Below are 15,875 nucleotides of genomic sequence, written 5' to 3'. Positions count from 1 at the left end.
CTTTGTCATTCAGTTGTCACTTAAATTGAGATGATTCCTCAAAGACGGCAATTCAACACTTTGCCTTCCAACTCTTTTGTGGCTTTCTCTAGGTTATTTAACCTAACATCGGATGATACAGACAACCCTTTTTGTGCTCTCTCTCTTTCTCATTTCAGATTTTGAGTCTGGTTTTTCCCAGTATTTTCTTGAAATCCAATTTCAAAGTGTGGTGGAGCTGCCAGAGATATCAATGCAGCAAACAAATACTGAGCGAGATATTCTCCAAAAGGATCGACTGCTTCATCATGCTTATCTTCAATACATCAGTATGTGGAATAGCATATGTGGGTCAGGTCACCCTGTCTCCAAAAGGATACAGCACAACTTGAAAACGAGCTGAGAAGGGCAACAAGGATGATCTCATTGCTTTAGTATGAGGAAAGACTTGAAAAGGGAGTGAAAACAACAGATATGGGATGTGACAGAAGTCTGTAAAATTACGACCATTGAGGAGAAGGTGGAAAGGTGTTCATAACTTTTCGTAATACCCGCCACAGGTAGAACCCAAATTACTAGGTAATAGGTTTGAAACAAAGAAAAACACATAGTGGTTAATAGGAAGGGCAACTTCACAGTTGGGCTTCTTAAAGGAGGTCAAAAGTACAAACAGACTCCAAAAGGGAATAGATAAATTCACACAGTAATGGGCTACCGGTAGGTATTAGACACAGATAACTGAGTGAAGCTTCTGTCTAAGAGATCATTAAAAAGGTAATTAAACCACATGATAATTATTTCAGGGTGGTTACTTTGGACTAGGTCCAGTCTGGCTCTGAGGTCTGAACACCCATCAGCAGTGGGAGAGCTTGAGGTGTTCCTGGAGCAAAACTCGGATTTTATTTCAGCTGAAAGAAGCCCAGGTCCTGTCCAGCAACACTCTGGGGCACAGACAAAAGCACAGTAAGTCATAGAATCATAGAATGTGTTGGGTTGGAAGGGACCTTTAAAGGTCATCTAGTCCAATCCCCCTGCAGTAAGCGGGGACATCTTCAACTAGATCAGGTTGCTCAGAGCCTCGTCAAGCCTGGCCTTGAATGTCTCGAGGGATGGGGCCTCCACCACCTCTCTGGGCAACCTGGGCCAGTGTCTCACCACCCTCATTGTAAAGAACTTCTTCCTAATGTCTAATCTAAACCTGCCCTGCTCTAGTTTAAAACCATTGCCCCTCATCCTATCACTACATGCCCTTGCAAACAGCCCCTCCCCGGCTTTTTTGTAGGCCCTCTTCAGGTACTGGAAGGCTGCTATAAGGTCTCCCTGGAGCCCCCTCTTCTCCAGGTTCAACAACTCCAGCTCTCTCAGCCTGTCTTCATAGGAGAGGTGCTCCAGCCCTTGGATCATCTTTGTGGCCCTCCTCTGAACCCATTCCAACAGGTCCATGTCCTTCTTGTGCTGAGGGCTCCAGAGCTGGACACAAGATGTCAAGATGATCAAGAGATTTGTTTCTGAAGTGCACTCTTGATGTAAACCACAACACACATGAAGGCTCACCAACATACAGTTACGGACAAATGAGTACCTTGGATTCAGTGGATTAATTTTGTTTGGAAGAGGAGACAGTGGGAGATAGATTAGTGGGAGATAGATTAGTGGGAGATAGATTCTATTAGTATGCAGATGGCATAGAGGCATGAACGGCATTTAGTGCACCTAAATATAAGAAATGGCCTAAACATACAGTGACACCATGAAGCACCCACAGAGTTGCTCATGGTGAGTGGAAAATGGATTTGGCTCTCATGGGTGGAAAAAGAGTTTGGCTTTCATGACTGCTGCAAAGGTTTGAAATTTTTATTCCTGCAGGGACCTGTTTTCACGGTATATGTCCTCTCCTCCTGACCCAACAACAGAAATTTAAGGATTATATATGACTATTCACTGGTTTACACTTGACTAAGGGTTAGATTCAGGCTTTGAATTTCCCTTCTTTCAATGCAATGCAGCACATAAAAGCTGCCTTGTTTTGATACGCCAGAAAAAAAGAAAAAGAAAACAGAGCAATGCAGAAATTCTGAAACCTGATCTTTTTTTGATGCAAAGTGATACTGCTCTTCTTCACAGTTGTTTTACCCCTCATGTCCTAGGAGCATAAGAAAAAATTCAGGACATATGTAGGAAACAAAGTTTTCCATCTCTAACTGGCTCCAAATGCTACAGTGACAGTGTGGGACAAAAGCTAGACATTTTTCCTCTCTTGTGAGTTCTCCTTTTCAGCTGAGGGCTGCAGTGACGTGTGATAGTTGATAAACATTTATTTCTCTTTGGCTATCACCCTCTCGTCTGGAAAGGATAAATCTCATGGTTTGGGATTTCAAGAATCTGTTGATTTTCATGGCGTTGATCCCGCTTTCCGGGTGGTGTTATTTAGGAAATTTTATGTCTTGTATATTTATAATAATTTCACTCTCCTTTCTGTTTTTAAAGTCTCTCTCTTCCATGATTGCATGACAAATTGAAAACACAGCCGGAACAAAATGTACAGGCTCAAGCAGCAGAAAGCAAAGAAAAAGACATTGGAAGATGTAAAATATTTATTTAAAGTCTTGAAAGGATTACATCAGTAATTCGCCTGAACAAAGGTTTTTTAAATGTTACTGTTCACTTCCACCTCACCTGGGAATGCTTTTGGCATCTTGCATTTCTGAGAAACATGAATTCTTACAGGAGTCTCATTGAATTCACTCTTAATTTGCTGATCACTTAACATGAAAATCATATCCTAATAGCATGCTAGTATTATTCGGTTGATTACTACACACAGTTTTATGTTATGTTCATCGTGTTCCTAGAGAAATGTCAGGAGGTGAGTACAATGTATGGACAACAGATTTTAAAAAATGAAAACAATCTCTTAAGCTTCAGAGTTATAATTTTAGCACCTGATTTGGAGTGATAAATAATAAATAAAAATAAATGAGAAACAGACCACAAGGCAGCCTTGCAAGAGTCTGATCTGCTTCTCAGCAAGCAATCAGTCAAAAAAAAAATTAAAGCTTGTTGATGAGGTGCAATATTCAGAAGAGTGACTGGTTTGCAAAAATGTTGATTGCAGTTTGTGTTTTTGTCAAAACTAATCACAAATCTTATTGTAGTCAGGAAGGAAGGAGAGCATCAGCATTAATTTCACTGGGACAGAGATGGTCAGATCCACAGGTCATGCCAGTTCACTTCAGTCTCTGGGAAACAGCAATGACTATTTAGTTTTTCCAGCTCTTTCGCAGAGGCAGACAGATACTAAGCTCAGCACATATCCTGATTGAATTCTGTAATAATTCTTTCAAAGCACCAGGTACTTCTCGAGGTTCTTATGAGTTTGTTTTTACAAGCCCCTACCAGGGAAAGAGCTATTATCTTTGCCATTTTGCAGGTGGGTAGCTATGGCATAGGCAGGTGAAGGACTTAGCCACACAATCAAATGCTGTTTCAGCAGACCCATGGTCCTTTTTCATACTTTGGAGCCTGCGGCGTATGTGATGCGGTTTGATTTTGTTTGATCCTAACTCAAACGCTACCCTGATTTGAACTGTTTCACCAGAATAACTATCTTGCAAAGATATATCATCAGAGATAAAGAAACTAAGGCAAAATATTTCATCAATCAAATAATGCCAAGAAAATTCTTCAGTTAAATTCACAACAGACTTATACAAAACATCTGGGCAAAACTGGAGCTGAAAATGGTATTTCCAGTGCACCCAGTTACCAGTGGCTAAGAACAAGCCCCATTCGATGTGGGGTGTCAGGGCACACTGCCCATGGCAGTAACGCTCTGGTTTGGTCTGCCTGGAAGGTGACCAATGGAAGAACACCAAAGGTTTTTTGCATGCCCTTTTCTGCACCTTTTGGTAGTACTGCTGGATGTGAAAGCCCAGGGATGACAGCTCAGCTTTGGAGGAGTTTCACTGTTCTTGGAGGCCTTCTAGCCATCATTGAAAGCCGTATGCCTCAGATACTTGAAAAAGCGAGTCCTGACTTTTTTCAACAGCAAGAATATGTAGTTTCAGTTTAATTCAATTAAAACCACATTTAATTGTATTCTGTCCTTTCTGTGTCTGTTTCCCTATTAGCACAAAGACACATACTCATCTTTTAATGCCTTTTTGGGTTGTGAAATCCTATGTCTATGCCAAGCAGAGTGATCCCACCACTGGAGGGATGGAGAGATGAATCAAACCTGACCCATCTGGCCTCCGTGCTGCCCCTTAGCTGCTCATCCATGCTCCCTTCTCATCACGTAATCATGCTCAGAAGTTTGAATGAGAAGAATGGTTAGGAAAACCAGGATATGTCACAAAGGCTTATTGAATGATTGACGGAGCTGCTTCATCTAAACGATCCATTCGGAAGAGTGGATTTCTTTCTGAGTCATAATGTCTGCTGAGATATTTAAAGAACTTCAAACTACTAATTACTAAAGAATCAACCAACTTGATAATTGAAGCCCTCACAAGAGAGACAGCTATAAGAAAATAATAAGAGGAGCGGCGTGACCTCAGCTGTCATGTATGTTTGAAAGGAAGATGTGAATGGCTTTTATATTAAGACTAGTCAGAAATTTCAATCTTTCCATTTCATGTCTTATCAGTGGGATTTCTCCAGCTCTTGACAATTTTATTCTTTTGTCAATTGTGTGACCAGATTCATCCCAACAAATACACAAAGCTGGGCCAAACAGGAGGAAACATGCAGTGTGACGCTGTCTTTCTACCATTCTGGCTTCATGTAGGAGAAAGGGCCTTTTTCCAACCGGCTGGCATGGTATTGTAATTCATTGTCTGAATAAATAGATCCGCTGCTTGATATTCAACACTTCTAAGAAGGTGCTGAGGAAACTAATTTTTGCTACGGTTAAAGGATTCCGAGAGGTTGTTGAGCATCCACTCCCACGGTTATGTACCAGTGCTCTGCTCTTGCCAGGCAGACTGTAAAGAAAGACTTAATGGTTATTGACTAAGTCAAAGTTTTTTGAAGATCCACAGTAAAACTACATGAAATGGAATTAACTTTAGACTGTAAAAACCAACAAAAAGGATGCAACCCCATCCAATATTCAAAATCCACACCTAGGGTATGTAATTAATGCGTGTAACACCATGCTTAGTGCCCCTGCCAGTGAAACCTCCTTCTCCAACCCTACTCCTCTAACCTGAAGCACAGGCATGCTTTTGACCTCTGACAAACATTTCTGTGTGTCTGATTCTCAAACGTACCTTCTAGAAACACTACATGGATAAACTATGAAGGTTCCTGGGACAGTTTTATGTCTCTCAATAAAGGCTTTTAGGCAGCTTAATGCCTATAAGTCTCTCACTCTTGCTAGCGCAGGACAGCTTGGAACTTAGTGTAACCATCATAGGTCATTAAGTTTCATAAATTACTCCCGAACAGAAATCAATAAATTTTGTTTGAATAAAGCAATAACATCATTAAAAGCATCAGTCCATATGCTGTTTTATGGCACCTATAAAGCATAGGCTAAAGTTTAAAGATCTAATCATTTAGGACTTGTTAGAGTTTCACATTTCTTGGGAAATGTAAATCATCGCCTCCCAGGATAATAAAATTCTAATCCTTGCCCTTGGTGGGTTGTGGATTGCTATAAAACCTTTCATTTGTGGATAGACTACGATGGGTGTTGCCATGATTTATGTAATATGGGTAAAATGCAGGAAGAAGGGAACCAATATTAGCATATTTACCTTTACCTTTTGTTTCCACTCATATTATTTTTATTTCTGATGAATGGTATCTAATAGCCCAAAAGAACACTCTCACCCTGTTGATTTGAATCCTGAACAGATAAATAACAACAAACAGGCTGAAGACATTAGAATAAGTCAAAGGGGAACTGTGTATCTACAGTAACTACAAAATTTCCTGTTTGGTTTCAGTTATTATTCAGAAAGATGTCTGAAAAGATTGACTATTTCTGCCTCCCATCTTCTGCTGGCTATTTACACATGGTTCTGACTTAGATGGTCATATATGACACAATCTGAGCTCCCGATCATGCATTCCTGAATCCAGATCCAGAATCCAGTCCCCATCCATCGCTGAGTCCTATCTGGGACTTTCCCAGTGCCTGCCAGTTACATGATCGTCATTCTGGAAGCTTGATACGGTTTTGTATATATTGTATATATTTCATTATTTCCTTTCTGTTATTTTATTAATATTTCATTAAAGTAGTTTAGTCTGCTTTCTAAACTCATAAGTTTCTCTCTCTCCCTCCTCTCCTTGGAGAGAGAGGTGGGGGAGCGCATCTGTCTGTCGTTTCAGTGGCCAGTCCACCCCAAACCATGACACTTTTGCTTGCAGAAAAACTTGAAAAATAAATTGCATCACTCAAATACCAAACAGAAAGCAAATGAAAAAGATTTTTTTTTTTTTGTCTAGATCTGATAGCTTTAAAGACATAATTTCTTCATCTGATTCCTGCTTTTTGAACTTTTGGAGTTAGCATTCGGAAAGAAGCTGCAGAAGAGTTAATATGGAAATGGTTCCGCTGAGAGCTCTTTACCCAGAGACCAGCATATCCAGTGCTTATCAGTTGTGACAAATTTATCATTCCAGGGAGAATTTGTCTTGCTGCCTAGAATTCCAGAATTGCTGCGAGAACAGCAGAGGTGCAGAGCAGGGTTGCACAGCTCTGCTGGTGATGCTCAACCCTCTCCTTACAAGAGGGGTTGCATTCCCAGCCTCGGGCAGCTCCCTGGGGGAGGCTGAGTTACTGCAGCTGCTGCGCAGTCCTGTCCCTGCTCCTGTGTCCTGCTGCATGCCACTTGAGGAGGACTCATAAACAGGGAGATAGCGGAGATGCATCAAGGACTGGGGAGACACTTGCTCTTATTTTTTTAACTAAATTTTTGGCAAAGGAAGAGCTTTGTGTCAGCTTACAGCCTGGCTTGTTTCCACAGTGAAATCTAACCCCTTCCAAAGTGATGAAACCAGCTGTTTGCGCAAAGGCTGTGTGGGATATTTTTGTATAAATAGTAACTTCTTAGTGAAATAAGGCAGGAGCACCAGCAATAACAGGGGTTGCTTCCACGTACAAAGCCCTACATGGGTGGTGAGAGGAGGAAGGTGATTTGCTCCCGACGCTGGCATGGCACACATGAGCTCTGCAGCCCTTCTTGGAGCAGCCTGTGGAGGGGCAAATGTTTGTGGAAGAGCTTTCCTTGTGCAGCTTCGGGCAACACAATGTATGGTCCAGGGGGTCAGATGGAAACTCATCAAAATTATACCCTCCCCAGCCACATAAAGCACAAAGGAAAAGACCCTGGCACCAAATAATCTGATCTACCAAATTTCTTGCTAGTGCAGGCATTGCTAATATGGGCCATGAAATGGCTGTAAATGTCTTTATTTTTAAAACCACATCGATTCCCAGCTGTATGAAAGACTGAATGACGATAGTGATGTTGTATAACCTCTTAGTGCCTTCTTTTCCCCTTTGTGAACCCAAAATAGCAATGTTAAATCTAACAGCAGATGCTGTGAGGCTAAATGAACTTCTGAGGTCTGGCTCTCATCAAAAGACACAATTTAGGGCCTCTGCCTTTGATGATGCTATGCTCATATTCATCACTGGACCTATTCCACTGGCTGTTTTATTAGATCTCTTTGCATTGTAGGTGTTGGATACAAAATAGATGGAAAAATATTTTCAGGCTGAAGAGCAAAATCAGTATCAATTTTGACAAACATTCCATAACCAGGAGTGGTAAAATCCCACAAGACTATTTAAAAACAAGAACAAAAGGCAATGGAATTATTTTCATTTGCCATCTGTTTGGGTTTTTTTTAATTATTTAAATGCATAAATATTAACGCCAGCAAAGACTGTTAAATAATTTGTTGTGACATTCTGAATGGAGGGAGCTTAGACTTCCACCTTGGGACTGTTGGATGAAGCCTAACAGCGTGTCTTTGAGTAAAACAAACCTTCCGGAAACGCATCTGGTTCTGTTAAGATTTACAGAGAGGCAGAAGAGTCTCAGCTCCACACTAAGGGTTAGAATGGAAATAGCTTAAAGAAAAAGGGAGATGTTTTCATTGCCAAATATTACCTACCTCAGCATCAGGGGCTTTCATAAAAATACACTGTAAAGCCACAAGAGTTGGCAGCTACAGGAATTTTAAATGACTGAGGCTTACTTCTAGGTTGCTTGTGAACCATTAAGCAGATGTTTGCACCTCTAGTTTCATGAAGGCTTTCCAGATTTGTTCGTGACTTTTCACATGCATGCTGTCTCTGACAGGGAGCATACAACCCAGACACAGACCTGCGAGACAGCAAGCTTGGAGCAACACCAAGAACTCAACCCTCACCATTTTCTAGCCCTGTTTAAAAGCACGTTGGTTGTATTTTTTCCCTGTTTTATGAAAATAACCCCTGTCCTCAACATCAGTTGTGTATAAGAGATGAGTAAAAAATGGTTTTGGGAACACAAATTAGCACTATGCCCTAACAGAAATGAAAAGTGTACCTGTAAATTTTCTAACTTGCCCTGCGCCATGCTGGTGCAGATGGAGAAGATAATGGGCCATTCATGACCCTTTTGCCTCATTCCCACCTCTGGTACAGCCACAGTGTAAGGACAGTGGGACCATCTAGCATGCAAACAAGTGCTTTGCCACAGAAATACTCCTGTCAAATCAGAGGTCTTCCAGTTCGGAGGTAAGGTCATGCCTTCTGTTTCTAATTCTCAACTCTGGTCTATTTTTTGTAATGTTGAACATAGCCGTGTGAGCAGGACATCTTCTTGAGCTATTGCATGGTTGGTCCTGCTCCAGTGCTTGAGAGTGGAGAAGGCAAGAAGTACCCACACATTTTCCCTCTCTTGACTGGCTAACTGCATGACTGTGATGTCTAATTTTGGGCGTGGACCAATGTGGTATGTGACAGATATAAGGTCCCATGAAAACAGAATGAAAAGACAGCACTATATGGAGAGTGCATTGTAAATACTGTCTTATTTTGCTCTTGGTGGGTCAGCGCTGCAGACTGCAAACGTGTGAGGAACTCACTTCAGCCAGTGATGAAACCACATTTACTTGTTATCTTCGTATTTAGTGGTCTGACTTAGACCACACACAGATTACAATGTGTGTTATGCCACACGGCTCTTGCTGCTGATTGATCTTTGGTTAACCAATGCCACAAAATCTCTCCCTAACCTCCTTCTGCTGATACACAGTGTGTAAGAACAAGTTGAAGGCTTATTCTCGTCAGGAAATGAATTCTCATCTCATTATTCAAGTAGATCTTCAAGCTCACAATCTTATGCCTCTTCAACATCTTGCAAGGTCACGAATGGAATGTTTTTTTCCGAATTTGTGTATTTGTCTCTGACCAAGCCCTTGGGGCTCCGCGTGGCAGTGCAATCAATCAAAACCTGTGCTAGAAGTAGATTTTTAGCTGGATCTTTTATGTTAAGTTGTATAATTGATAATAGGCTTGCTATGATGAGGTGGGAAAAAAGGAAAAATTAGTATAATCCTCTTTAGAAATCTATGTTCCTTGCAGATTTTACCTAATTTTCTGAATGCAGAGTAAATAATTTCTGTCCATAGATGTGGAAAAAAATTACCACATGTTCAAATGGCAGTTGCATTTGAATCACCGTCTGGCTCAGGCAATACCCAAACAATGGAGATGCAACAAGTCACCTCTGGTCTGCTGAACTGTAGTACCTGTGCAAGTTACTACGATAAGAGGTAATGCCCCAAAGAGGAGGTAGTAGGTCAAAATTCAGTGAAAGGCGATACTTTAAGCACCATATAAAAAAGCTTGTCACATTACGTTCTAACTGGTAAGAGCTAGTAGTTTGTCCATAGGCAGTTATTAATACCCAAGTTTACTAATGTTTGGCAAAATCATTGAACTTTGTATGCCCACAGGACATGCTCGCATCTCAATCTCTCTTTATGGTCAATGAAGATAAGGACTTGTAGAGAGTGAAACATCGTGCCTGTTTTAACACCATTGTAAAACTGCATATTAAATCTGCCTAGTCCGCTCTGCTGACTCCAGTGCATGTCTAGATGGTGCAGTTCAGATGGAGACACGGGGAGCATGGAAGTCAATATTTACCCAGATGAATCCTGGCTGTACCACCCAGTTAAGGCTTCTTAACACGCTATACATCTGACTCTTCAGTTGCTTAGGAGTATACACTTCATTTTGGACCAGCTGATCTGCAAAAACAACAAAAGATTGGGTGATTTTTGAAGACCTATCTCAAAGACCGGAGAGTTGAACACAGGTGCACACCAGAACTCCCACACCCTTCAAAATCCTAGAGTTAAGTCTGTAAAACTATTTCCACAAGTTCATGCTGATTCTCAGCAGCACTGTTTATTAGGTTGAAAAGTACCTAGAGGATAAAAGTAATTTAGTAGTAATCATGGTCTGAAACCAAATTCAATTACTCAAGGACTTTAAGAGCTTTTTTGAAGTTGGACTTTTCTTGCAGATTATGCACATTAATTTTGCTTTAGGAAACACGTGCACAACGTAGCCCTGGTTTAACTGCACAGCCAATGCAGTCACATGCACAGGCCACCCATTTCCTTGTGCAAGCGAGGCCTGATCTTGCAATTGCTGGATGTGAATGAAAGACCTATTACCCCTGGTGGTGCAGGGTCATCCTCATGGGTAGTATCCATGAATGTGGCATGTCATTTCTGCATTTTCCCCTACCACTACCACCAAGCTCCTAAGTCTTGCAGGATATATCTCCACAATATTTTTTCTATTGTAAGATTACACTCAATTAGTGTCAAGTCTCACCTTATGGTTCAGGCCAGCTGTCTTTTGGGTCTGTCCTCCTGTGTATTGCTAACCCCCCCGTATGTGGTATAACTCACTGCCAAACCTGGTCAGTATTGTGCTGCCCCACTCTCTCCAGCTCCTGAACCAACAGCGTCTCTCTCTAGGTCAGCCCAAGACCATCTTCTTCCCTTCATCTTGTTTTTGAATCTCCAGAGCTTTATGAATTATGAAAGATGCAATGTTTAAAAAAAAAAAAAAGCCTTCACCAACATGTGGATGAAATACTGTCTTTGCTGTCTTTCTTGCTGTATATTATGTCCTCCTCTTATAGAATCATAGAATCATTTAGGTTGGAAAAAACCCTTGGGATCATCAAGTCCAACCATCAACCCCACTCTACAAAGTTCTCCCCTACACCATATCCCTTAACACCACATCTAAACGAGTCTTAAACACATCCAGGGATGGTGACTCCACTACCTCCCTGGGCAGCCTATCCCAGTGTCTGACCACTCTTTCTGTGAAAAATTTTTTCCTAAAGTCCAGCCTAAACCTACCCTGTTGCAGCTCGAAGCCATCCCCTCTTGTTCGATCACTAATTACCTGTGAGAAGAGACCAGCACCAACCTCTCTACAGTGTCCTTTCAAGTAGTTGTAGAGAGTGATGAGTAAAAGGTAGAGCCATTTAACCTGCATTATTTTAAACAACTGCTTCACGTGACCCCAGCATTCATGAAAGGAATCAAGTGGCAAGCGAACAGATTACACACTGGGGTTTTAGGTTTTTAAATTATCTCAGGACAATTCGTGCAGTCTGGACACGCAGTGGTAAATTATCATTGCCTTCACCTCACAATCTCCATACAGAAGAGACAGTTATTTAAAAGATTTGGGGAAACTGTTATCAAATAATTTGATGGAGAGGATTGCCCCATCCTCCTTGCCTGGCACCAGGACCGTGAGAGCTGGCAAATACCAGCCCCTTCCTCGCCCAGGCGGTGTGATTCAGAGGGGCTCCCAGTGTTCGCAAGCTTGAGGAGGTTCCACCCGCCAGGCCAGAAAAGTATCTAAGCAGCCCACATCCGTGCAGGGCAGAGTACCACAGACCTTTCCTGACTGCATTTGTGTCCCTCTCATGGGATTTGGCCAGTCCATTCCTCTCCGTGCTGTGCAAGCAGAAAGCAGCGTATGTCCGGGTGTCCTTGAACCATCTCCTAACACATAGCACAATCCTTGCATTACTGTGAGCCAGGAGGGACGTGACCTATACACGTCTTGGGAAAACATTTGATACTGCCCACATGCCCTTGCTGGCACGGTGAGCGCTGCCGACTTGCAGTCATAGAGCACTTTGAGGTCCCTACCTGGGAGCTGTGCGGTGAGGTGGAGTGCCAAGGTGGGTGTCCTTCTACACCCACCTTGGTGCAGGCCCAAGGGAATCACACAGCTGACATGTGTCAGCCTCCAGAAAAGCCTCTGAGGAAGGAAAATCCAGTTGCAGAGGCTGGGCTGTTTCTCATATTCATTAACCTCTCCGGGCTAAGAAAACCCAAATCAAATGACTATGCAGTAAACGCATGTGATGACTCTGGGCTGCCCCAGTTGGAGCTGTATTGGCTTTGAGGCTGGGTTTGGCCTGCTGTGAAGACAAGGATGCCCAATGCCTTTGTGAAGCCAAGGCCTTTGTATATAAATTGGCTACATTATACCTTTCTCCAAGATGCATTAAGTCTTTAATATGCAAAGCATAAGCCATGTCTCAGATGATGGGATGGGCGGAACAGCTGGCAAGGAAGCCCCCTCTCAAGGACTGTTAAAGCAGTAGCACTTAAATGGCATAAAGGCCATTGAGTAAAGGCCATGGCTGGAGCCAAAAAAGCCCGTGTGAGATCAAGTGGCTCTTTACTGCTCAGTTACTGTCTAATTATGCTACATTTGTCGGCTCTCTGGGCTGTGCTCCTGGACACCGAGCAGTGCACACGTGATGAACACAGGGGACTTGGTGCCTCATTTTACTTTTGCAAGATCTGAGTGGTTTAGTGCTGAAATTCCTGGTGTCACAAGGTGGTTGTGGACCCTGCAGGAGGGTGGGATCAGGCCATGTGGATGCTGGGAGCATTGGTTGACAGCCAGCTGATTATGTGCCAGCAGTGTGCCCAGGTGTCCAAGAAGGCCAGCAGCATCCTGGCTTGTATAAGGAATAGAGTGGCCAGCAGGACTAGGGAAGCGATCATCCCCCTGTACTCGGCACTGGTGAAGCCTCACCTCAAGTACTGTCCAGTTTTGGGCCCCTCACCACAAAAAAGACATTGAGGTGCTGGAGCATCCAGAGAATGACAATGAAGCTGGTGAAGGGTCTGGAGAACAAGTCTTGTGACGAGCAGCTGAGGGAGCTGGGGTTGTTCAGTCTGGAGAAAAGGAGGCTGAGGGGAGACCTTATCACTCTCTACAACTACCTGAAAGGAGGGTGTAGCCAAGTGGGGGTCGGTCTCTTCTCCCAAGTAACAAGCGATAAGACAAGAGGAAATGGCCTCAAGTTGTACCAGGGGAGGTTTAGATTTGATAGAAGGGAAAATTTCTTCACTGAAAGCATTGTCAAACACTGTAACAGGCTGCCCAGAGAAGTGGTGGAGTCACCATCCCTGGAGGTGTTTAAAAGACGGGTAGATATGGTGCTTAGGGACATCGTTTAGTGGTGGACTTGGCAGCATTAGGTTAGTGGTTGGCCTCGATGATCTTAAGGGTCTTTTCCAACCTAAATTATTCTATGATTCTATGATCTCAGTGTTGGATCGGAACAGAAAGTACTATTATCAATTAAATTCCTATCTGTACGTGTATTCTTGCTTTTTCACAGGGTGGTGGGCTTCTATGTCTAATGATACGGAATTATGCAGCACAGGTTTTGTAATAAAAGATCTTCTTTTTCCCTCATTAATGCCTGTTTAAAAGATAAGCTATCAGGAAGTTGGAGGAAATTTTCGGTTAAACAGGGACTGAGCAATACTGAAGGACTGAAAAGGATTTGAAAGCTGTTGTGAACATTAATTTCCTTCTTCTGTTCTTTGTTACAGTTTATAGGTAGGCATGTAGTCAGATGTAAGGATAAGGATAAAGAAACCACAGAGTTTGGGGAAATGAAGGATTAGGGCTTGTCTTGACCTGAACCCATGTGAAAAACTTCCTTGCAACATTTATTGCTTGTCTTAAACACCAGGATTAGGCTGTGCTAAGCACTGGACAAAAAAAAAAAAACTAAACAAAATCCCTGCCTGTATAAATTTACCACCTGGAGATAAGTGAAGCTGAGCACATGAGAGAAGACTGTCTCATGCCTGTGTTCAGAGCTGAAGTTTTAGTCCTGACCTATCTACACTCAGGTTTTGACCTGGTTTTCCAAAACTATCGGCTCTCACCATATTTATAGAACCATGGGATCATGCAGTGGCAAGGGGGTCTGATTCTGAAAACTGGGCCACAAATCCGTGCTTGTGGGGGATGTATTAAATAGGAATTACATTAAAACCAGGTTTTAAATATCTTGAACAAACAAAGGAGGTAGTGTTTCATGGGGGATATGTACACTTGTAGTGGGTAATTATATACATCACTTCCAAATCTCATTAAGCTCTGTGAGCTGTTGTGTGTGCTGCGTGATGCAGAACATGACTGAGGACATCTGCAACAGAGCACGGTCCTGTGCTGTGACCAGTCCTGGCTTCATGCTCCTTTCAGTCATTCAGAGGAAAAATATATATATTCATGCATAGTAATTGGAGAAAAAGAAAATTACTAAAAAATTCCAGATGAGAAACAAATCAAATTATTGAGTTGTGCTAAAAATACTTGCATTTTTTCATGATTAACTCATACAAAACCATGAAATCCTGGTTCATGCATGTGTCATGTAAATGAATGAGCAATAACACTCAAATGACCTTTTCCCAGTGTATTAGGGGAGTATTGCTTGAGGTATAAATCACTGCAAAAGCTATCAAAATTTGCAAGCTAACACAGTGAACAGCTGTGTTTTTTCCACTATAAAGTCAAGAGCAATTACAAACCGCAGTAATCAAATATGCAGATCATATTTAAAATAAGGAAAGCGGTAAGAAGTGGAGAAAAAAAATAAAAATAGCAAGCAGCAAAATTCAGTATGGTCTGCAGCCTGGAGACATGCAGAAAGGATTGGGACACATTTCTGCCTTTCGTTCCCTTACGCCAGTCACTTCCACGCAGCAGGTGTTGTGAAGGAACTGGAGAAAACACCCCATCAAAAGTCATAAAATAGCAACAAGACCACAACGTACAAGGAAATGTAATCCAGAGCAGGGTAGGACTTGGGGGGTGACTGTAGCTGTGGTAATTCCTTACAGAGAGGAATTCAGCCAGTTTAAAAATAGAAGTTGTCAGGCAAAACAGAAAGTCCTGGAGACAAGCAGGTGGCTGCAGCAGATTTTTGTTTGAAACACTAAGGTGGAAGAAAATTACTATCTTCATCCAGCCTTTCTGTTTCTTCAGATTCAAAAGAAGCCAGGAAAGGAAAACTCTTGTCTTCCCACTGAGCATCCCCTTTCGTGGGAAAACAAAGATAATGCGCAATATGAACTATTGCCTCTCCTCCGATTAGTGTATTGGCATTCTCTTTGCTCCCACAGTCTGAGAGGTTACTTAGATGCCAGATACTCTTACAAATGTATTTTACTGCCTACGTCAAAGCAGGTCTTTTTTTCCCTCAGTTTCTCCAGGGCTCTGCAACACTTATCTGCATCCCTGCTAATGCTTGCAGGCAGTTGCCTCTGGCAAGGAAGGAAGGGATCTATTCCTAAACTAACCAGATTATGTCAGAAATGACAACAGGCAGAAGGAGACAAACAACAGCTGGAGCAATCTATCAGTCGCTTCCAAGGGGCTCTTAGCAAACAGCCTTGAGCACTCTCAGTACAGGAATTTACCGGCAGTGCAACCAAATAAAGCTCAATGTGTTGCACGAAGAACAAAGCATTTTCATCGATTATATGCTACATGCAAACCAATAAACAAGTCATCAAAGTAC

Source organism: Chroicocephalus ridibundus, chromosome 2, assembly GCF_963924245.1.
Source record: "Chroicocephalus ridibundus chromosome 2, bChrRid1.1, whole genome shotgun sequence".
In the NCBI taxonomy this organism is placed as follows: domain Eukaryota; kingdom Metazoa; phylum Chordata; class Aves; order Charadriiformes; family Laridae; genus Chroicocephalus; species Chroicocephalus ridibundus.
This window is presented reverse-complemented; position numbering follows the sequence as displayed.